This window comes from Tiliqua scincoides, chromosome 8 (genome assembly GCF_035046505.1).
Source record: "Tiliqua scincoides isolate rTilSci1 chromosome 8, rTilSci1.hap2, whole genome shotgun sequence".
In the NCBI taxonomy this organism is placed as follows: domain Eukaryota; kingdom Metazoa; phylum Chordata; class Lepidosauria; order Squamata; family Scincidae; genus Tiliqua; species Tiliqua scincoides.
In genome coordinates this window covers 46,703,293-46,727,672 of record NC_089828.1, presented here as the reverse complement: position 1 = coordinate 46,727,672, position 24,380 = coordinate 46,703,293, and the positions used below count along the sequence as shown (strand labels likewise).

The 24,380-nt window shown below is 45.6% G+C and overlaps 1 pseudogene; it reads left to right on the top strand.

Annotated features, from left to right (window-relative positions):
• The first annotated feature begins 18,246 nt into the window (after positions 1 to 18,246).
• On the top strand, positions 18,247 to 18,363 carry LOC136659495 (5S ribosomal RNA; annotated as a pseudogene).
• Positions 18,364 to 24,380: the final 6,017 nt, after the last annotated feature.

Sequence of the window (24,380 nt, the reverse complement as noted above, 5' to 3'; positions counted from 1 at the left end):
TCCCAACTGAGCCTTTTTCTACTGTTTCTCCTCTATGATAGGCTCAGTTTGGCCAGACTTGGCTCCCATTTATTCCTTCCTTTCTTACATTATCCGGCTCACGTTTCGCCACTACTTACCTGTATCAATTCCTTATTTCTACTCCCCTGCATCTGGGGAGGTACCTTCCCCTGCATCCTTCCTTCAGCTTCTACCTCCTCCTCACATTTATTCCTTCCTTTCTTACATTATCAGGCTCCCGTTTGGCCACTACTTACCTGTATCAATTCCTTTTTTCTCCATCCCAATGAGCTTATTCCATCATTTCTTCTCCATGGTTGGCTCGGTTCAGCCAGAACTGGCCCCTATTCCTTTCTTACATTATCAGGCTCAGTTGGCCAGACATGGCTCCCATTTATTCTTTCCTTTCTTACATTATCAGGCTCATGTTTGGCCACTACTTATCTATGTCAATTCCTTTTCTCTCCTCCCAACTGAGCCTTTTTCTACTGTTTCTCCTCTATGATAGGCTCAGTTTGGCCAGACTTGGCTCCCATTTATTCCTTCCTTTCTTACATTATCCGGCTCACGTTTCGCCACTACTTACCTGTATCAATTCCTTATTTCTACTTCCCAATGAGCTTATTCCACCATTTCTTCTCCATGGTTGGCTCATTTCGGCCAGACCTGGCCCCTATTCCTTCCTTACATTATCAGGCTCATTTATTATCAGGCTCCCATTTATTCCTTCCTTTCTTACATTATCAGACTCTCGTTTGGCCACTACTTACCCTTGTCAATTCCTTTTTTCTCATTCCCAATGAGCTTATTCCACGACTTCTTCTCCATGGTTGGCTCCTTTCGGCCAGACCTGGCCCCTATTTATTCCTTTCTTACATTATCAGTCTCATTTTGGCCAGTCTTGGCTCCTATTTATTCCTTCCTTTCTTACATTATCAGGCTCATGTTTGCCCACTACTTAATTGTGTCCTGTTCCTTATTTCTCCTTACCACTGAGCTCTCCTTTATTCTACTCTTTTTCCTCTATGATAGGTTCAGTTTGGCCAGACATGGCTCCCATTTATTCCATTCTTCCTTTCTTACATTATCAGGCTCATGTTTGGCCACTACTTACCTATGTCAATTTCTTTTTTTCCCTACCCACTAAGCCTTATTCTACTGTTTCTCCTCTATGATAGGCTCGGTTTGGCCAGACTTGGCTCCCATTTATTCCTTCCTTTCTTACATTATCCGGCTCACATTTGGCCACTACTTACCTGTATCAATTCCTTTTTCTCCTTCCCAATGAGCTTATTCCACCATTTCTTCTCCATAGTTGGCTAGGTTTGGCCAGACCTGGCTCCTATTTATTCCTTCCTTACTTTATCAGGCTCCGTTTGGACACACTTGTCCCCATTTATTCCTTCCTTTCTTACATTATCAGGCTCTCGTTTGGACACTACTTACCTGTGTCAATTCCTTTTTTCTTTCTTCCCAATGAGCTTATTCCACCATTTCTTCTCCATAGTTGGCTTGGTTTGCCAGACCTGGCCCCTATTTATTCCTTCCTTACTTTATCAGGCTCAGTTTGGACAGACTTGTCCCCATTTATTCCTTCCTTTCTTACATTATCAGGCTCATGTTTGGCCAATACTTACCTATGTCAATTCCTTTTTTCTCCTACCCACTAAGCCTGATTCTACTGTTTCTCCTCTATGATAGGCTCAGTTTGGCCAGACCTGGCTCCTATTCATTCCTTCCTTTGTTACATTATCAGGCTCATGTTTGGCCACTACTTATCTATGTCAATTCCTTTTCTCTCCTCCCAACTGAGCCTTTTTCTACTGTTTCTCCTCTATGATAGGCTCAGTTTGGCCAGACTTGGCTCCCATTTATTCCTTCCTTTCTTACATTATCCGGCTCACGTTTCGCCACTACTTACCTGTATCAATTCCTTATTTCTACTCCCCTGCATCTGGGGAGGTACCTTCCCCTGCATCCTTCCTTCAGCTTCTACCTCCTCCTCACATTTATTCCTTCCTTTCTTACATTATCAGGCTCCCGTTTGGCCACTACTTACCTGTATCAATTCCTTTTTTCTCCATCCCAATGAGCTTATTCCATCATTTCTTCTCCATGGTTGGCTCGGTTCAGCCAGAACTGGCCCCTATTCCTTTCTTACATTATCAGGCTCAGTTGGCCAGACATGGCTCCCATTTATTCTTTCCTTTCTTACATTATCAGGCTCATGTTTGGCCACTACTTATCTATGTCAATTCCTTTTCTCTCCTCCCAACTGAGCCTTTTTCTACTGTTTCTCCTCTATGATAGGCTCAGTTTGGCCAGACTTGGCTCCCATTTATTCCTTCCTTTCTTACATTATCCGGCTCACGTTTCGCCACTACTTACCTGTATCAATTCCTTATTTCTACTTCCCAATGAGCTTATTCCACCATTTCTTCTCCATGGTTGGCTCATTTCGGCCAGACCTGGCCCCTATTCCTTCCTTACATTATCAGGCTCATTTATTATCAGGCTCCCATTTATTCCTTCCTTTCTTACATTATCAGACTCTCGTTTGGCCACTACTTACCCTTTTCAATTCCTTTTTTCTCATTCCCAATGAGCTTATTCCACCACTTCTTCTCCATGGTTGGCTCCTTTCGGCCAGACCTGGCCCCTATTTATTCCTTTCTTACATTATCAGTCTCTTTTTGGCCAGTCTTGGCTCCTATTTATTCCTTCCTTTCTTACATTATCAGGCTCATGTTTGCCCACTACTTAATTGTGTCCTGTTCCTTATTTCTCCTTACCACTGAGCTCTCCTTTATTCTACTCTTTTTCCTCTATGATAGGTTCAGTTTGGCCAGACATGGCTCCCATTTATTCCATTCTTCCTTTCTTACATTATCAGGCTCATGTTTGGCCACTACTTACCTATGTCAATTTCTTTTTTTCCCTACCCACTAAGCCTTATTCTACTGTTTCTCCTCTATGATAGGCTCGGTTTGGCCAGACTTGGCTCCCATTTATTCCTTCCATTCTTACATTATCCGGCTCACATTTGGCCACTACTTACCTGTATCAATTCCTTTTTCTCCTTCCCAATGAGCTTATTCCACCATTTCTTCTCCATAGTTGGCTAGGTTTGGCCAGACCTGGCTCCTATTTATTCCTTCCTTACTTTATCAGGCTCCGTTTGGACACACTTGTCCCCATTTATTCCTTCCTTTCTTACATTATCAGGCTCTCGTTTGGACACTACTTACCTGTGTCAATTCCTTTTTTCTTTCTTCCCAATGAGCTTATTCCACCATTTCTTCTCCATAGTTGGCTTGGTTTGCCAGACCTGGCCCCTATTTATTCCTTCCTTACTTTATCAGGCTCAGTTTGGACAGACTTGTCCCCATTTATTCCTTCCTTTCTTACATTATCAGGCTCATGTTTGGCCAATACTTACATGTGTCAATTCTTTTCTTCCCTACCTACTGAGCTCTCCCTTATTCTACTTCTTTCTCCTTCCCAATGAGCTTATTCCACCATTTCTTCTCCATGGTTGGCTCGGTTCGGCCAGACCTAGCCCCTATTCCTTCCTTACATTATCAGGCTCGGTTTGGCCACACATGGCTCCCATTTATTCCTTCCTTTCTTACATTATCAGGCTCGTGTTTGGCCACTACTTACCTGTGTCAATTCCTTTTTTCTCCTACCCATGAGCTCTTCCTTATTCCACTGTTTCCCCTCTATGATAGGTTCAGTTTGGCCAGACATGGCTCCCATTTTTTCCATTCTTCCTTATGTTATCAGGCTCACATTTTGCCACTACTTACCTGTGTCAATTCCTTGTTTCTTCTTCCCAATGAGCTTATTCCACCATTTCTTCTCCATGGTTGCCTTGGTTCGGCCATACCTGGCCCCTATTTATTCCTTCCTTAGATTATCAGGCTCAGTTTGGACAGACTTGTCCCCATTTATTCCTTCCTTTCTTACATTACCAGGCTCATGTTTGGCCACTACTTACCTGTGTCAATTCCTTTTTTCTCCAACCCACTGAGTTCATCCTTATTCTACTGTTTCCCCTCTATGTTAGGTATAGTTTGGCCAGACATGGCTCCCATTTATTCCATTCTTCCTTACGCTTTCAGGCTCATGTTTGGCCACTACTTACCTGTATCAATTCCTTTTTTCTCCTTCCCAATGAGCTTATTCCACGATTTCTTCTCCATGGTTGGCTCAGTTCGGCCAGGCCTGGCCCCTATTCCTTCCTTCCAATATCAGGCTCAGTTTGGCCAGACATGGCTCCCATTTATTCCTTCCTTTCTTACATTATCAGGCTCTCGTTTGGCCACTACTTACCTGTGTCAATTCCTTTTTTCTCATTCCCAATGAGCTTATTCCACCATTTCTTCTTCACGGTTGACTTGATTTGGCCAGACCTGGCCCCTGTTTATTCCCTCCTTACATTATCAGGATCAGTTTGGCGACACTTGGCTCCCATTTATTCCTTCCTTTCTTATATTATCCTGCTCATGTTTGGCCACTACTTACCTGTGTCAATTCCTTTTTTCTTCTTCCCAATGAGCGTATTCCATCATTTCTTCTCTATGGTTGGCTTGGTTTGGCCAGACCTGGCCCCTATTTATTCCTTCCTTACATTATCAGGCTCAGTTTGGACAGACTTGGCCCCATTTATTTCTTCCTTTCTTACATTATCAGGCTCATGTTTGGCCACTACTTAATTGTGTCCTGTTCCTTGTTTCTACTTCCCACTGAGCTCTCCTTTATTCCACTCTTTCTCCTCGATGATAGGTTCAGTTTAGCCAGACATGGCTCCCATTTATTCCATTCTTCCTTTCTTACATTATCAGGCTCATGTTTGGCCACTACTTACCTATATCAATTTCTTTTTTTCCCTACCCACTAAGCCTTATTCTACTGTTTCTCCTCTATGATAGGCTCGGTTTGGCCAGACTTGGCTCCCATTTATTCCTTCCTTTCTTACATTATCCGGCTCACATTTGGCCACTACTTACCTGTATCAATTCCTTTTTCTCCTTCCCAATGAGCTTATTCCACCATTTCTTCTCCATGGTTGGCTCAGTTCGGCCAGACCTGGCCCCTATTCCTTCCTTACAATATCAGGCTCAGTTTGGCCAGACATGGCTCCCATTTATTCCTTCCTTTCTTACATTATCAGGCTCTCGTTTAGCCACTACTTACCTGTGTCAATTCCTTTTTTCTTCTTCCCAATGAGCGTATTCCATCATTTCTTCTCTATGGTTGGCTTGGTTTGGCCAGACCTGGCCCCTATTTATTCCTTCCTTACATTATCAGGCTCAGTTTGGACAGACTTGGCCCCATTTATTTCTTCCTTTCTTACATTATCAGGCTCATGTTTGGCCACTACTTAATTGTGTCCTGTTCCTTGTTTCTACTTCCCACTGAGCTCTCCTTTATTCCACTCTTTCTCCTCGATGATAGGTTCAGTTTGGCCAGACATGGCTCCCATTTATTCCATTCTTCCTTTCTTACATTATCAGGCTCATGTTTGGCCACTACTTACCTATATCAATTTCTTTTTTTCCCTACCCACTAAGCCTTATTCTACTGTTTCTCCTCTATGATAGGCTCGGTTTGGCCAGACTTGGCTCCCATTTATTCCTTCCTTTCTTACATTATCCGGCTCACATTTGGCCACTACTTACCTGTATCAATTCCTTTTTCTCCTTCCCAATGAGCTTATTCCACCATTTCTTCTCCATGGTTGGCTCAGTTCGGCCAGACCTGGCCCCTATTCCTTCCTTACAATATCAGGCTCAGTTTGGCCAGACATGGCTCCCATTTATTCCTTCCTTTCTTACATTATCAGGCTCTCGTTTAGCCACTACTTACCTGTGTCAATTCCTTTTTTCTTCTTCCCAATGAGCGTATTCCATCATTTCTTCTCTATGGTTGGCTTGGTTTGGCCAGACCTGGCCCCTATTTATTCCTTTCTTACATTATCAGGCTCAGTTTGGACAGACTTGGCCCCATTTATTTCTTCCTTTCTTACATTATCAGGCTCATGTTTGGCCACTACTTACCTGTCTCCTGTTCCTTGTTTCTACTTCCCACTGAGCTCTCCTTTATTCCACTCTTTCTCCTCGATGATAGGTTCAGTTTGGCCAGACATGGCTCCCATTTATTCCATTCTTCCTTTCTTACATTATCCGGCTCATGTTTGGCCACTACTTACCTATGTCAATTCCTTTTTTCTCCTACCCACTAAGCCTGATTCTACTGTTTCTCCTCTATGATAGGCTCAGTTTGGCCAGACCTGGCTCCTATTCATTCCTTCCTTTGTTACATTATCAGGCTCATGTTTGGCCACTACTTATCTATGTCAATTCCTTTTCTCTCCTCCCAACTGAGCCTTTTTCTACTGTTTCTCCTCTATGATAGGCTCAGTTTGGCCAGACTTGGCTCCCATTTATTCCTTCCTTTCTTACATTATCCGGCTCACGTTTCGCCACTACTTACCTGTATCAATTCCTTATTTCTACTCCCCTGCATCTGGGGAGGTACCTTCCCCTGCATCCTTCCTTCAGCTTCTACCTCCTCCTCACATTTATTCCTTCCTTTCTTACATTATCAGGCTCCCGTTTGGCCACTACTTACCTGTATCAATTCCTTTTTTCTCCATCCCAATGAGCTTATTCCATCATTTCTTCTCCATGGTTGGCTCGGTTCAGCCAGAACTGGCCCCTATTCCTTTCTTACATTATCAGGCTCAGTTGGCCAGACATGGCTCCCATTTATTCTTTCCTTTCTTACATTATCAGGCTCATGTTTGGCCACTACTTATCTATGTCAATTCCTTTTCTCTCCTCCCAACTGAGCCTTTTTCTACTGTTTCTCCTCTATGATAGGCTCAGTTTGGCCAGACTTGGCTCCCATTTATTCCTTCCTTTCTTACATTATCCGGCTCACGTTTCGCCACTACTTACCTGTATCAATTCCTTATTTCTACTTCCCAATGAGCTTATTCCACCATTTCTTCTCCATGGTTGGCTCATTTCGGCCAGACCTGGCCCCTATTCCTTCCTTACATTATCAGGCTCATTTATTATCAGGCTCCCATTTATTCCTTCCTTTCTTACATTATCAGACTCTCGTTTGGCCACTACTTACCCTTGTCAATTCCTTTTTTCTCATTCCCAATGAGCTTATTCCACCACTTCTTCTCCATGGTTGGCTCCTTTCGGCCAGACCTGGCCCCTATTTATTCCTTTCTTACATTATCAGTCTCATTTTGGCCAGTCTTGGCTCCTATTTATTCCTTCCTTTCTTACATTATCAGGCTCATGTTTGCCCACTACTTAATTGTGTCCTGTTCCTTATTTCTCCTTACCACTGAGCTCTCCTTTATTCTACTCTTTTTCCTCTATGATAGGTTCAGTTTGGCCAGACATGGCTCCCATTTATTCCATTCTTCCTTTCTTACATTATCAGGCTCATGTTTGGCCACTACTTACCTATGTCAATTTCTTTTTTTCCCTACCCACTAAGCCTTATTCTACTGTTTCTCCTCTATGATAGGCTCGGTTTGGCCAGACTTGGCTCCCATTTATTCCTTCCTTTCTTACATTATCCGGCTCACATTTGGCCACTACTTACCTGTATCAATTCCTTTTTCTCCTTCCCAATGAGCTTATTCCACCATTTCTTCTCCATGGTTGGCTCAGTTCGGCCAGACCTGGCCCCTATTCCTTCCTTACAATATCAGGCTCAGTTTGGCCAGACATGGCTCCTATTTATTCCTTCCTATCTTACATTATCCGGCTCACGTTTGGCCACTACTTACCTGTATCAATTCCTTTTTTCTCCTTCCCAGTGAGCTTATTCCACCATTTCTTCTCCATGGTTGGCTTGGTTTGCCAGACCTGGCCCCTATTTATTCCTTCCTTACTTTATCAGGCTCCGTTTGGACAGACTTGTCCCCATTTATTCCTTCCTTTCTTACATTATCAGGCTCATGTTTGGCCAATACTTACATGTGTCAATTCTTTTCTTCCCTACCTACTGAGCTCTCCCTTATTCTACTGTTTCCCCTCTATGATAGGTTCATTTTGGCCAGACATGGCTCCCATTCATTCCATTTTTCCTTACGTTATCAGGCTCATGTTTGGCCCCTACTTCCCTGTATCAATTCCTTCTTTCTCCTTCCCAATGAGCTTATTCCACCATTTCTTCTCCATGGTTGGCTCGGTTCGGCCAGACCTAGCCCCTAGTCCTTCCTTACATTATCAGGCTCGGTTTGGCCACACATGGCTCCCATTTATTCCTTCCTTTCTTACATTATCAGGCTCGTGTTTGGCCACTACTTACCTGTGTCAATTCCTATTTTCTCCTACCCACTGAGCTCTTCCTTATTCCACTGTTTCCCCTCCATGATAGGTTCAGTTTGGCCAGACATGGCTCCCATTTTTTCCATTCTTCCTTATGTTATCAGGCTCACATTTTGCCACTACTTACCTGTGTCAATTCCTTGTTTCTTCTTCCCAATGAGCTTATTCCACCATTTCTTCTCCATGGTTGCCTTGGTTCGGCCATACCTGGCCCCTATTTATTCCTTCCTTAGATTATCAGGCTCAGTTTGGACAGACTTGTCCCCATTTATTCCTTCCTTTCTTACATTACCAGGCTCATGGTTGGCCACTACTTACCTGTGTCAATTCCTTTTTTCTCCAACCCACTGAGTTCATCCTTATTCTACTGTTTCCCCTCTATGTTAGGTATAGTTTGGCCAGACATGGCTCCCATTTATTCCATTCTTCCTTACGCTTTCAGGCTCATGTTTGGCCACTACTTACCTATATCAATTCCTTTTTTCTCCTTCCCAATGAGCTTATTCCACGATTTCTTCTCCATGGTTGGCTCAGTTCGGCTAGGCCTGGCCCCTATTCCTTCCTTACAATATCAGGCTCAGTTTGGCCAGACATGGCTCCCATTTATTCCTTCCTTTCTTACATTATCAGGCTCTCGTTTAGCCACTACTTACCTGTGTCAATTCCTTTTTTCTTCTTCCCAATGAGCGTATTCCATCATTTCTTCTCTATGGTTGGCTTGGTTTGGCCAGACCTGGCCCCTATTTATTCCTTCCTTACATTATCAGGCTCAGTTTGGACAGACTTGGCCCCATTTATTTCTTCCTTTCTTACATTATCAGGCTCATGTTTGGCCACTACTTAATTGTGTCCTGTTCCTTGTTTCTACTTCCCACTGAGCTCTCCTTTATTCCACTCTTTCTCCTCGATGATAGGTTCAGTTTAGCCAGACATGGCTCCCATTTATTCCATTCTTCCTTTCTTACATTATCAGGCTCATGTTTGGCCACTACTTACCTATATCAATTTCTTTTTTTCCCTACCCACTAAGCCTTATTCTACTGTTTCTCCTCTATGATAGGCTCGGTTTGGCCAGACTTGGCTCCCATTTATTCCTTCCTTTCTTACATTATCCGGCTCACATTTGGCCACTACTTACCTGTATCAATTCCTTTTTCTCCTTCCCAATGAGCTTATTCCACCATTTCTTCTCCATGGTTGGCTCAGTTCGGCCAGACCTGGCCCCTATTCCTTCCTTACAATATCAGGCTCAGTTTGGCCAGACATGGCTCCCATTTATTCCTTCCTTTATTACATTATCAGGCTCTCGTTTAGCCACTACTTACCTGTGTCAATTCCTTTTTTCTTCTTCCCAATGAGCGTATTCCATCATTTCTTCTCTATGGTTGGCTTGGTTTGGCCAGACCTGGCCCCTATTTATTCCTTCCTTACATTATCAGGCTCAGTTTGGACAGACTTGGCCTCATTTATTTCTTCCTTTCTTACATTATCAGGCTCATGTTTGGCCACTACTTACCTGTCTCCTGTTCCTTGTTTCTACTTCCCACTGAGCTCTCCTTTATTCCACTCTTTCTCCTCGATGATAGGTTCAGTTTGGCCAGACATGGCTCCCATTTATTCCATTCTTCCTTTATTACATTATCCGGCTCATGTTTGGCCACTACTGACCTATGTCAATTCCTTTTTTCTCCTACCCACTAAGCCTGATTCTACTGTTTCTCCTCTATGATAGGCTCGGTTTGGCCAGACCTGGCTCCTATTCATTCCTTCCTTTGTTACATTATCAGGCTCATGTTTGGCCACTACTTATCTATGTCAATTCCTTTTCTCTCCTCCCAACTGAGCCTTTTTCTACTGTTTCTCCTCTATGATAGGCTCAGTTTGGCCAGACTTGGCTCCCATTTATTCCTTCCTTTCTTACATTATCCGGCTCACGTTTCGCCACTACTTACCTGTATCAATTCCTTATTTCTACTCCCCTGCATCTGGGGAGGTACCTTCCCCTGCATCCTTCCTTCAGCTTCTACCTCCTCCTCACATTTATTCCTTCCTTTCTTACATTATCAGGCTCACGTTTGGCCACTACTTACCTGTATCAATTCCTTTTTTCTCCATCCCAATGAGCTTATTCCATCATTTCTTCTCCATGGTTGGCTCGGTTCAGCCAGAACTGGCCCCTATTCCTTTCTTACATTATCAGGCTCAGTTGGCCAGGCAGTCACAGGGGTCTCCTCAAGGTATGGGAACAAATGTTTTTTGTTCCCTCAAGGTATGGGAACAATGCAACCACAAGGCTGCATTGTGGTTGCACAAGTGCTGAAAAGTTGAATAGGATTGGGCCCTTAGTTTCCAACCATCTACACACTTCCTATCTCTGGCTTCCTTTCCCTTCCTTTATATAGCCTCAATTTTCCACCACCTGCCTTGTTTCTGTTTATTTTCTCTTCCCTTCTTTCTTCCATCCTGCCTGAATTTCCCACCTTCTACCTCACTTGAACTGATTTGTTCTTCCTTTCTTTCAAGTTTTGAAATGCCCTCTTTCTTTCTTCTGCATTTATTTCCAAAGCCCTGGGTGTTTTTCTGTCCCTGTATTCTGCTTTGCTTTTCCTACCCCTTTCTGAATTTTTCCCTGTTTTTTAATTGTCCTCCAGTACATTCAATTTTTTTTTTAAGTTTTTCCCCTTACTTTTGAGGAGAAGTTGGTTTCTTGGACAGAGGGAGGACACCGCCTGAGCTTGCCATATCCAGTCTGTGGGAACTCCCAATTCGTCCCTGGTTTAAGAAAATCCTCATTGCCTGCTTGAAGTCTTCCTATTACTCCAGCTGGGAGATCTGAGGTATGGCAGTCAAGTGCTGGATGTTGGCTCACGTCTCCTTCTTGTTCATCAATTCATTGTTGGCAACCTTCAGTCTCGAAAGACTATGGTATCGCGCTCTGAAATGCGGTTCTGGAACAGCGCCTAGTGTGGCTGAAAAGGCCAGTTCGGGAGTGACAATCCCTTCCACACTGGGAGCAAGTGCAGTCTGTCCCTGGTCTGTTTCCCTGGCTATGGGCCTTCCTTCTTTGCCTCTTTGCCTCAGACTGTTGGCCAAGTGTCTCTTCAAACTGGGAAAGGCCATGCTGCACAGCCTGCCTCCAAGCGGGCTGCTCAGAGGCCAGGGTTTCCCACCTGTTGAGGTCCACTCCTAAGGCCTTCAGATCCCTCTTGCAGATGTCCTTGTATCGCAGCTGTGGTCTACCTGTAGGGCGCTTTCCTTGCATGAGTTCTCCATAGAGGAGATCCTTTGGGATCCGGCCATCATCCATTCTCACAACATGACCGAGCCAACGCAGGCGTCTCTGTTTCAGCAGTGCATACATGCTAGGGATTCCAGCTCATTCCAGGACTGTGTTATTTGGAACTTTGTCCTGCCAGGTGATGCCAAGGATGCATCGGAGGCAGCACATGTGGAAAGCGTTCAGTTTCCTCTCCTGTTGTGAGCGAAGAGTCCATGACTCGCTGCAGTACAGAAGTGCAGTACAGAAGTACAGAAGTACAAGCTCTGTAGACCTGGATCTTGGTATGTTCCGTCAGCTTCTTGTTGGACCAGACTCTCTTTGTGAGTCTGGAAAACGTGGTAGCTGCTTTACTGATGCGCTTGTTTAGCTCGATATCGAGAGAAAGAGTGTCGGAGATTGTTGAGCCAAGGTACACAAAGTCATGGACAACCTCCAGTTCGTGCGCAGAGATTGTAATGCAGGGAGGTGAGTCTACATCCTGAACCATGACCTGTGTTTTCTTTAGGCTGATTGTCAGTCCAAAATCTTGGCAGGCCTTGCTAAAATGATCCATGAGCTGCTGGAGATCTTTGGCAGAGTGGGTAATGACAGCTGCATCGTCGGCAAAGAGGAAGTCACGCAGACATTTCAGCTGGACTTTGGACTTTGCTCTCAGTCTGGAGAGGTTGAAGAGCTTTATGTATAATGACATCTGGGGAGAAAAGAAGATCACTGAGAGTTACACATGCTTTTCTAAAATTTGATTTAGGAAAGGCGCTAGGAGGGTACACTGGCGTTCTTGGAGGGGGGCAAAATGCTTTCAGGTGCCTAAATGCAGGTGTAAAGAGGCCTCCTCACCTTCAGAGCCAGTCGCAGCTGCAAATGCAAAGCAGTGGCAACTCCTCTGCTTTGCTTTAGTGGCTGTGATTGACTCTGAAGGGGAGGGTAGGCTGCTTTATATAGTCGTTTAGGGGCCTGAAAGACTTAGCACTTTGCCTCCCTCCAAGAAAGCTGGGGGGGGGTCACCAGACAAGTGGAGGAGGCTGGGTTTGATGGGTCAGGTTTGTGCTGGGGTTCCCAGAGCAAATGGGAATGGCAACTTCTGTACTTGCCTTTTGGGTGGGAGTTCTTCTCAGAGGGCCACAGCGATTCTATGGCACAGTTCGGATTTGGGGAGACAGTGACGAGGGACATTGGTATCTGGACCCAATTGGGCTTGACTTTGGTCATTTTATTGGCCCTTACATATTGATTTTTCCCCCCCTATATCTGGCCTGAGGACAACCCTGATAAGGGTTGCGGTGAAAGGCAAGGGGGGTTTTAAGCCTAACTTCTGTTGCAGTTTCAATCTGGAACGCCCTGTGCATGATCCATGTCCTGAGGAAAAAGCTTCTGTTGGCTTCAATGGGTGAATGACATGCATAGACCCCCCTGGTTTAGAAGTAGATCAGGGGTGCCCAAACCCCAGCCCTGGGGCCACTTGCGGCCCTCGAGGACTCCCAATGCGGCCCTCAGGGACACCCCAGTCCCCAGTCCGGAAATTTGCTGGAGCCCGCACTGGCCCGATGTAACTGCTCTCAGAGTGAGGGCGACTGTTTGACCTCTTGTGTTAGCTGTGGGATGACGGCTCCCTCCACTGCTTGCTGTTTCACATCTGTGATGCAGTAGCGGCAGCAAAGAAAAGGCCAGCTTTGCTGTGTGCAAGGCCTTTTATAGGCCTTGAGCTATTGCAAGATCTTCATTCATTCGTGTAAGTTCCACCTCTAGTATATTAATTTATGTAAACTTATGTAAATTTATTCAAATTTTAAATGTAAATTAATTCTTTTGTTCTCTGCCCCCTCCCCGACAAAGTGTCAGAGAGATGATGTGGCCCTCCTGCTAAAAACTTTGGACACCCCTGATCTAGATAATGGTGGTAGATGACAGCTAAAGGTGGCCAGCCCCCTCTGCAGTCCCAGACATGCTCAGAAGACTAGAAAGTGAGGGGGAATCCTTCTCTTTGAATATCTTAATAACCTGTGACCAGGGATTTCCATTTAGGTCTTTTAAGCTTCAGCTCTCTGTCTCTGTTCAAGGTATTCTTCATGGACCTGGAGATCGTGCTTACTGCCCCTCAACAGTACCAGGCATGAGATGTGGCACGATTATGGTCCTGCATTCTTAATTTACCTGCCAAGACAAAGGAGCAAAGTGGCCAATGCTGCTGACGAAATGCAGCTGAAGGGCAACCTTCCCAGGGGAGGCTTTCTAAATGCTCGGTTAAAATGGAAGGTGCATTTGCCACACCTTCTCAGTGTCAGTTCTCGCAAGATATTCTGTCATTGGGTCCTGTTCCAACCAGCCCTGCAGCAGGATGCTGAATGCTTCAAAGAGGAAGCCACTGTATGGTTGCCTTCCTTAGCTTCTTCCTTCTCTGTCTGGCGCGCACAATGCCACCTGGCCCGCAGAAGTATTTGTTGCAGTGCTGTTGAGAGTTGTCCTGGCTCAGGTCACCCTCGGGTCTTGAGAGGGCAGGAAGGAGCATCCATAGAGTCAGTCAGAAGAGTGCATGCTCTCTTTCCATTTGAGGGAAGGCTCTACTTTGCAGGCTGCCTGGAAGGAGAAAAGAGAACATTGTGTGAAGAGGGATAGCGATCCAGGTGCTTGTGCATCCAACAGTGGGCAGGGGACCATGTAAACCCACCAGCAGGAAGGCTGCTCTCTGGGTGAGACCCTTGGGCTCCGAACACCAACAAGTGGTTAGATCAGCAGTGAAGCTTCTTCCATAGGTGAGGATTCCCTGGTGCAAAAGGGAACAAAGTTGGTTTCTTAGATGCTCAGGAATGGGGGGAATTAAATGCTCCTCTCTTGCCCTTCTCGAGACCAGCATTTCTCAACGCTTTTCACTATTGCTACTACCACCTGTTGAACTGCTTGTGCAGATGCCAGGGCAATGAGACATCCCTTCCTTTCTGATGGGGTACTAGCTTCCTCTGTGTCCTTTCCCACAGCTTGCTGTTCTATACTAGGGGTGCCCAAACCCCAGCCCTGGGGCCACTTGCGGCCCTCGAGGACTCCCAATCTGGCCCTCTGAGAGCTCCCAGTCTCCAAGGAGCACTGGACCTCCAGAAACTTGCTGGAGCCCCTGCTGGCCTGACACAACTGCTCTCAGCATGACTGCCAGCCGTTCGACCTCTCATGTAAGCTGTGGGACAAGGGCTCCCTCCACTGCTTGCTGTTTCACGTCTGTGATGCAACAGTGGCAGCAAAGGAAAGGCCGGCCTTGCTTTGTGCAAGGTCTTTTATAGGCCATGAGCTATTGCAAGACCATCATTCATTCATATAAGTTCCCTCTCTAATGTATTCACTTATGTAAATTTATTCAAATTTGAGATGTAAATTAACTCTTTTTTCCCAGCAATCCAGGGAATCCTCACCTATGGAAGAAGCTTCACTGCTGATCTAACCACTGGTGCTGTTTGGAGCCCAAAGGTCTCACCCAAAGAGTAGCCTTCCTGCTGGGGGGGTACATGATCCCCTGGCCACTGTTGGATGCACAAGCACCTGGATTGCTCTCCCGGCCCCCCTGACACAGTGTCAGAAAGATGATGTGGCCCTCCTGCCAAAAAGTCTGGAAACCCCTGTTCTATACTGTTCTGCTGTTTATCATCTCCTCCACCCTGACAATGCCCAATTGCTGTGAAGAGATCATTGCTTGGGCCTAAGGACCCCGCGAGGCTGCACTCAGACCCCAGAATGAACATCATTATATAGAGAAGATCAGCTCCCCCCACCACCACCATTGGCCAGAGAATGTTATAACTGCAGGCAGCTGACACCCCCCTCCCCACACACACATCTGTAAAAAAACTCTGCTCTAACTTCCAGTTTCCCAAGTTGGTTGGTTGCATCCCCCTTTACGAGTTCTGGCCTCTGTCATTGGTCAGAAGACCAAAAGTTCCTGGCTTGCTTTGTATTATAAGCCACCATGGGGATAATTTTGATAATAATAATATAATAATATACAGTATTTATATACCGCCTTTCTTGGTCTTTATTCAAGACTTTATTCAAGGCGGTTTACATAGGCAGGCTTATTAAATCCACGCAGGGATTTTTACAAATTGAAAGAAGGTTCTCTCTTTCAAGAACCACCACATTCGAGCTGTTACACTCCGATCTGGTTTAACATTCTGGCCTCCATCCTCCCACGCTCCGAGCAGATGGAACAGCTCAGCTGCAGCTTGCCAGCTGCTTCAAGGTCGCACGGTGCCGGTGGCCTCGAACTGGCGACCTTGTGGATGTTAATCTTCAGGCAAATGGAGGCTCTACCCTCTAGACCAGACTCCTGCCCACTTTAGCCTCCTGATCGAAAGGCTAAAAGTAATGAACTGCTCCACTGCCCCTTTAAAAGAGATATTTCACCTCTGTTTCTATGGAATGATCCTTGCAGCCAGGATGGTGAGTAGAAGCTCAGATTGGAGGAGGGCATCTTTCATAACAGCCTGAGAGAGACCAAGGGGCAAGACAGAAGATGAGAGCTGGTACCCAGTGGAGTCCAATAGGATTGCTCCAGCCCCCCTCTGACACTTTTCTTTCCTCCAAATGTCACAATTCACTGGCTCTTTGTCACTGACAACTCCTCAGAACAGGAATTACCCTCCACAGCAGTGGTTCTCAAACTTGTTAACACCCAGACCCATTTCTTAGTATGACAATCTGTCAGGACCCTCCGGAAGTGATGTCATGGCCAGAAATGACATCACAATTCTCCAAACATCCCAAAGACTGCAATCCTAGCCACACTTACTCAGGAGTAAACCCCATTGACTATCATTGTTTAAAGCATCTACACAGCAGCCTGTTAAAAGTACAGATCTGTAGCATTTCCCCAAATGCAGTTACATACAATGGTAATATCAAGCCTAATAAAAATAAAATATACATTGAAATGAATGGGGGCCCACCTGAAATTGGCTCTGGTGGGTCCCAACCCACAGTTTGAGAAAAACTGCTCCACAGTATCTGTTTAGTGTTCTTGAAATCAGATTAGGTATTTTGTTACAGATGGCTGCGTGCCTCCTTCCTCTAGCCAAAACTTCAAACTTGGCTTCACTGGACTTTCTTTAATCTGATCCTGGGTTGTCTCTCCAACAGGGTAGTGCTGTGGATTATAAAATACAACCAATAGTCATTATCCTCTCCTTCTCTCCCAACAATTTCTCTTTCTCTTCCTCCACCACCACTACTACCTGATGGGAGATTCCAGCCCACCTCTAAAAGTGACCTTAGAGCCAAAGGCTTTCAGTTTTCTCTTGTAAAGATGGTTTCAACCAGCACCTTGCAAGTCATCCTCTTCTTTGGACTGCCTTCTGGGCCTTTTGTCATCTTGTGTTGGTTCTACAGGGGCCTTATCCATCTTCATTTCACAGCTGCTATTCCCTGACATTACAGGGGCAATCCTTGCGTTCTTTGACAAAACAGGATTCAAGATGGCTCTCGCCTAGAATAGAGCAATGGGGAAAAGCTAAACAATGGAATTGGCAACTTCCTCTTGCCCTGGGCTTGCTGGTCATCCAGAGTTTGGACTGACTTCTAGGGACAGAATCAGATGAGGAGTCCTCCTTAGAAGAAGGTCCTCCCACAGGCTTCTGCATGTTAGAACTGAGAGACACAGCACACTTCAAGGGAATACCTAATAACTCAAGGTGGTACACTGTCTGAAGAACATGGAGAATGAGAAGGCCAAACATGCCCCAAGACCCATTCAGAGCAGCTGAACACAAGTGAAACTCGGGCAACAGCAATAAAGTCTTGAGATTTGATGGAAGAAGGTCCCTTCGTGTCTGAGGATGGCCTCCTATTCTCTGGGTCTGGTCTCAATTTAAAAAAAATCTCTGGCCAGGTTATAAAAGTCAGAAAGGGACAGAGCAACACAATTGGAAGTGTCTAATTGGAGGAGATGGAGATGGAAGAGTGCACTCAGGGTGGCTACCTGAGTTATTCTTCAAGAGGGTCTTCTATCTTGTATCTTGAGCCTTGTATCTCCGCACATGCTCTCCTTGTGTACGGTATTTCTCCAAAAGGAAGACAACCATGAATGGATGGTGAACCTCCTAAAAAGAGAAAGGTTAAACACAAAAAGTATTACAAGGTCGCATTCACGATGCAACAAGTATAGAAATTCTTCTCTGACTTTCAATAGTACGTTGCTACCTTCTTCTGTATTATGCCCTAAACTACAGGCTCCTCAACACCTAGCCAAAATCAGAGAGGGGTTATTTGAGAAATGGTTTCTGCACTCACCATGTCCTACTCATACCTGCTGCACCTCAGTGGTGCATATTCATGACATAAATGGAGGTAGAAAGCAAGACATATAAACCTTGTCAAAGAAACCACACCAAAAAGTCCTAATAAATCAGGGATAAGGGAAACAGCCAGATTCACCTCAACTTTTCCTCCCCCAAAATGCCCTTTGAAAGAAGAGCTTCTGACTTCAGCTTCCATATATATAGCAAAGGAATATGCTTTTAGCTGCCTTCAGAGCAAAGAAAGGTGAAAAGGGACTTAGTGAGGCTTGTCCAGTCTTGACCTCTTGACCAGTGCCCAATTCCTTGTGGTCTTGGCAGTGGCAGACCCAGCAGCTGTAACCCTGCAGATGCCCGATCTCATCTGATCGCGGAAGCTAAGCAGGGTCAGGCCTGGTTAGTACTTGGATGGGAGACCACCTGGGAATACCAGGTGCTGTAGGCTTATACCATAGTCTTTCGAGACTGAAGGTTACCAACCACCCAGCAGCCATCATTGGGGCCTCTCTTCCTGGAGATGGTAGCAGAACTGCAGCACTTGCAAATTTGAGAAAGCCATCCCCCCCCCATTTTGATGGTAAACTACTGGGTAAACCCCTCGTCTTCCTTTCAGGTACATACAGGTTTTGTGGATAAAGCAAATATAACTGAACAAGATCTCCTGTGCTCCAAAGGAAACTGAGTTAGAGTAGATTTGCTATTGAACGCCTCACTCTTCAAGAAAGTGGGGAGCCCATCACAGAGCAGAAGAGAAACCTCTTTCACCACCATTGTGCCTCACCTGGTAGGATTCTGAAGATGCCCACACAGGAAACGGTTGGCTGCCTCAAAGCATTTAATCTGGTCCCGAAAATCACTTTTCATATAACTCTCCCATGGTTGGCAAGAGGCAAATTTATAACATTGCCTGAAGTATCAGAGAGATTCAGAACCTAGAAGCCATTAAGAAATCCGTCTTAGATCTTTCAGTGTGTTATCTTTCAATCAGTATAGGCAGGAGGAAGAGACTGACATGCCTGCCAAAATGCTCTCTCTCCCCTCCCCCCCTGACCAAGGAATTAAGTCAGAGGTTGAAAGAGAAGATGTTTCAGACCTCATTGATAAATTAAAGATCAATAAGTCACCGGGCCCTGATGGCATCCACCCAAGAGTTATTAAGGAATTAAAGAATGAAGTTGCTGATTTTAGAAATGGGCTATGTCAGAATGCCAATGCAAGGGAGGGCACAAGGATGCAGGTCTCTTGTTATCTGGTTTGCTCCCTTTGGCATTTGGTGGGCCGCTGTGAGATACAGGAAGCTGGACTAGATGGGCCTATGGCCTGATCCAGTGGGGCTGTTCTTATGTTCTTATGTTCTTATGATCATTAGAAAAACATTATTGCTAATAAGCTACAATAACCAATAAGATCACTAATGCTGTCTTCATCCCTCCCTCTTCCACTCACTAACTCAATCTCTTTATAATAGTAAAGATGAATAATGTGAAATTAGGGTAATTTCAGAGCGTAATTAGGGTAATTAGGGTAAAAAATTAGGGTAATTTCAGAGCTCGATACCATAGTCTTTCGAGACTGAAGGTTGCCAAGTAGTAGTAGGGTAAACCAATAAATAGTTTCTGGTCTGGTCTAGTCTGGTCTTTCTGGTCTAGTGAGGGCAGTGTTCTGATCAACTGACAGTTGAACTATGTTGGACTATGTTGGACTATGATGTCAGAGAGTGATGTCTCAAGAAGGCCATCACACTACCAGGAAACCCCTGCATAATCAGAACATAGCCTTAGTCTAGTACACTGTTTAGCACAGGGACCAATCAAATGCTTCTGGGGAGTCAAGGCAACAGCAAGTGGTTGTCAGTGGACTCTGAATTGAGAGATTCCACTTGCCAATCATCATTAATAGCCATTGATAGACCTCTTCTCCATGAAATTGTCTCCTCCCCTTTTAAAGCCATCAAGCCGGAAGCCATCACCACTTTTTTTGCAGCAAATTCCAGAAGTTAATTTTGTTTCTAGTCTTTTATTGTTTTATTGGTTTCTTCCTTTGCCTTGGACATGGACCTTCAGTACAAATCATCAGGACGATTGGCAACACACTAAAAAACTAGACACTGTACATTAAACATTTCTCCCAGCAGTTTAGTCTAGGATCATAATGAAGTCTTTGGCTGATGCCAAAAAGACATTATAGGTTGTGTGATGAACTCCTCTCTTCTGAATTCAGGTCCATCAACTTCATTTTGTCACCCAGAATTCTGGGAGATGGAGGAAAGCTCTAGCTAGCCACTTTCTCTATAGCATGTGTGATAAATCCCTGTGTTTTCCTGGGGTCCCCACTTCTTTTCTGTGCCTTTTTGTCCATTTCCCCCTATTTGGGGCACATTTAACTCACCAGCAGCTTCTGTGCATTCAGGTAGCTTTTGTCCCTTTGTTTTGTAAGTTCCTTCCCGTCCCTTTGGGTCAGAGTTCCTTCCAGGGACAGGGATGTGCCTTTTAATTGGCTCACATTCCTAACTGTCCTACTCGGGGGGGGGGGGCAGACAAATACTTAGGTAATCCCTTTCCACAAATCAGGTGACATCACGACAGCCAAATCTTAAAACTTGCAAGCCCACTGGGAACTGAACGGGCTTCATTCCAGCTGCCTGAGAGCCTACTCCGTGGGCCTCAGAGAGCAGCCCCATTCACGGGGCAGCAAGAGATAGTGGATGGCGACTCCATCTTTCAGGTAGTTGGGACAGGGACAAAGTCTAGCAGAGATCCATCAGGCTCTGATTCATTTCAGTTCAGTTTTTTCCACTGGTTTACAAAACATTCTGGAATGAGGCAAGTGGATTAGTAACCAGAGCTCCATCTGCTGGCCATTAGCCATAACAGCAGCTTTCCATTCACCTTCTGTATTACACATTTTATGTAGTTGCCTTGTTCTTTTCTTATTTTGTTTAGTCTTCTTATTTAATAAAACTGGTTAAATTTTAACCCTTGGTCTGCCTGGTCCCTACATATGGGAAGTGCAGTGGATTGTCACGTTCCTGCACTCTGCAGGCACTGCAAGTGAGAGTGAATGTAATAAGACCCCCCCCCCCGGTTCAATATTCTCCTAGCAGATATATTCCACCAAGACCTTGCCCCATTCAGCAGGATGTTCAAAAAGGGAAAGAAGGGAACAGGAAGGGCATAAGTATGCTAACTACTAGGCACTGCTTCCCTGGTCAGCCTACAGTCCCCTGGGAGTCCCCCCTTCTTCCTTGACAATAAGCATAATTTAAAGACCTCAGTCATGTTCCCCCTACATGCAGGTTCTCTTTGTTTCTAAAGATCCTAAACACCTTAGTTTCCTCAGGGGCAGGGTGCTCCAACCTCTTGATGACTGTATTTGCCCTTTACTGCATCTTCTCCAAGTCTACAATGATCCTTTGTGAGATGCAGTGACCAGAACAGTACTCAGTATTCCAAATGTGACTGCACCATAATTTGCTTAGGGCAGTGGTTCCCAAACCGGTAGGTTGCAGCCCACCAGGGGGACTGGAAGTGGGCCATTCCCCCTTAAGGGGAGTAGCCCAGGAATGGGTGCCCCAACGGCACCGCAGCAATTGCGGCACTGTGAGGACCCAGGGTCATTTCAACGTACCTGGGGGGTTGGGAAGCCTGCTGGAGGGTCATGGAGGCTCACGTCCTCCTCTATGAGCCTCCCTGCTGCTGTACTGAGCTCTGATCTGCAAAATTATTTTTCTTCCATAGTCATCACCAGTTTGGATCCCATTACTGCACATGTAGAGTTTAAATTTCTTGCCCCAGTGTGAGTCACTGTATTTACTCACACTGCCATTTCGTTGACCATTCGCCAGTTGGAGAGGTTCACCAGAGCTGTTTGCAGTCAGCTTGAGATTTCTGTGGGAGAAGTGTCAGTATGTGAGTAGAGATACACCAGGGTATAGTAACAAAGGGTACAATTTGTTGCCTGTAACCCAATGGTTCCCAAACTGGTAGGTCACAACCCACCAGCAAGGGAACCCCTGTCTCTGCCCCTTTAAGCCCCTTTAACTGACAAGATCCCCAGAGGCCAGCAGTGGTGTAGGTAAGTAAAAGAAAAAAAAGCCCCTCCTTCGCGACCCTTGGGATCCTGTCATTGCTTTCCCCCCTCCCCACAAAGACTTCCAGCAGTTCCCAACCTCCCACAAGAGTTTGGGAACAGCTTCTGTAACCTTGTCAGTTGGTTAGAACTTTTTGATTGCTTCTCTTCCTATATCTAATTAACCGCCTTGTTAGCTTTTGGTTACCTGTTCTGTAGTACACGCTGTGTAACAATCCCTGCAGTTTCCTTGTTGTATTAAAATCATCACAAACTCAACTTTGTTTTGTATAGAACGGATCGATTTAGTCAGCTCTTAACCATTTCACCATCCTGAATAATCCTAAGTGTTGCTCACAATAACCTCTCTGAATTCCAACCAACAGAACCTTCACTCACAGGAAATCGCAAGATCATATAAGCAAATGAGAAGTCCCTATTTCTAGAGACTGCTGTCCTCTCTCACCTGGTTGCAGCTGCCTCCACTTCTCCAACTGACTCCCAACTGCCTCAGAATGCTCTTGTCCATCAGATGCAGCTCCTCACCGATGACCGAAGACGTGACAAGTTCCATTTCAGTTCCATGATATCCTCCCAGCAGCCCTAAGAAATATATTTTGGCAGAGAAATAAATATACTCACAGCTACCCAGAGAGACATGTGCTAAGTTCTGGTCCCAGGCCCTGGCCAACCAGTGGGGGAGGCCTTGGATAAGATCTCAGCTCATTTGTTCAACTGCCTTCTGACCTCTTGATTTCCCTGCCACCCTCATGTTCCAGTTAGGAAGCCCTGCTAGCACCTTCCCATTGCCCAACAGGAAAAGGGACCGTGAAACCCAGTCCCCAAGTCCCTCATAATAAGGGAAGTTTGACAGGGACTTTGTGTGAGCAGGCTGGAAAGAGGAGATTCAACTACGTGAGCCAAACAGCCTCACCAGTGCAGGAGATGAACTGGTTTCTCCTAAGTGGATCTCAGTGCAGGGACCACTGAGTTGAAATTGGCTTTCTTTTCTTTTACTTTGCCTGTAAACTCAGGTACTGATTTTGCCAGTGTCGTCCTTTGCCTGTTCTTTCAATCTTATAATACACCTTTTTTTAATATTTTGAAAACATCCTGGCTTTCTGGTAAAAGGCAAGAGCCAAGAGCTATTTGTCTCCTTATTCACCAACAGACTGTTTTGGTCAAATGCTACAAGATCTTGGAGTGTGACCATGAGCAGAGAACAGCCAAGTCCATTGGCACCACTTTCACTGGCACCAAGCAACACTTTCACTGCTGAGAGACGTGTGGGTCAAAGGCCTACTCAAAGACCAGTGGAAAACCTTGAGAGGAAGCTTTAACCCAGGGGTTCGCAGGAATAAGATAAGTCTTTGCAGGGGCAAGGTCACGACTGCTACTTTCACTGTTTACAAGCTGCGGGGAGCCCTGCAGAGTGCTCCGCAGGGCTCCCTGTACCCTCTGGACTCTGGCAGAAGGTGTGTTTTTGAAATAGCCCCCCTGCCCCCACAGCGGCACGATCCTGGGGATTGCGTCGCTGCCTTCCCCCTTCCCCTGCCCCTTAAAGAGGCAGAGGCCAGGGTTGTCAAGCAGGGGCATTGTGACGCCCCAGTTTGAGAACCAGTGCCTTAACCCATCTCTGCTGGCAGTGCCCAGTCTTCCAAGTGACACACAGTTGAGACACACAGGCCAAGTGTCCACACCGCCAAATATCCCAAGTCATTCTGGCCCAATGTTCTGGCCTCTCAACTAGCTTGCAGTCTCCCAACTTAACATCAGATGCTCTATGCTTCCTGCAAATGATCTGCTGGTGTCCTTTCTTGCAGACTGCAGCACCATTTGCTTGTGTTTTTATTCACTCTTCTTTCCCTGTCTCAAATTGTACAAAGGCAAATGGAAAAAAAAATGTGTTGTTTTTTGTAAAGATTGATCTTTGATGTGAGAACAGGTGCTTAAAGTAAATATAGACCTGAACTTTTCTAGAGGTCCTAAATATAGACCTTGTCTGCCTTTTTGTCTGCTGGGCTAGGTCTACCTGTCTAGGCAGGGGCTCACCCCCACCCACAGCCATGGCAGCCATGCCCAGGGCCAAGGCTCTCCCCCCACTGTCAGCTGCAGCAAAGGAGGCTGTGGAGTCCCAGTCTACCAGATTTCCCAAGATGGAGCCCAGGTTTACCTGCCTGGTAGAGCTGGCCTCCTAGCTGACCCAAGCAGGAAATTTCCAGCTCCCCTCCTTTGGTGCCATGTGTCACCCAGTGCAGTTCTTCATCCCCATAGTGATGCCACCGGTCACCATATAGATCACTGGGGACCCCCACCACTTCCTTCTCTCCATTGAGAGAACTGTCCCTTTTTTCCTACCTCCTGCTTCCTAATGAAGACCCCTCCTCTTACCCC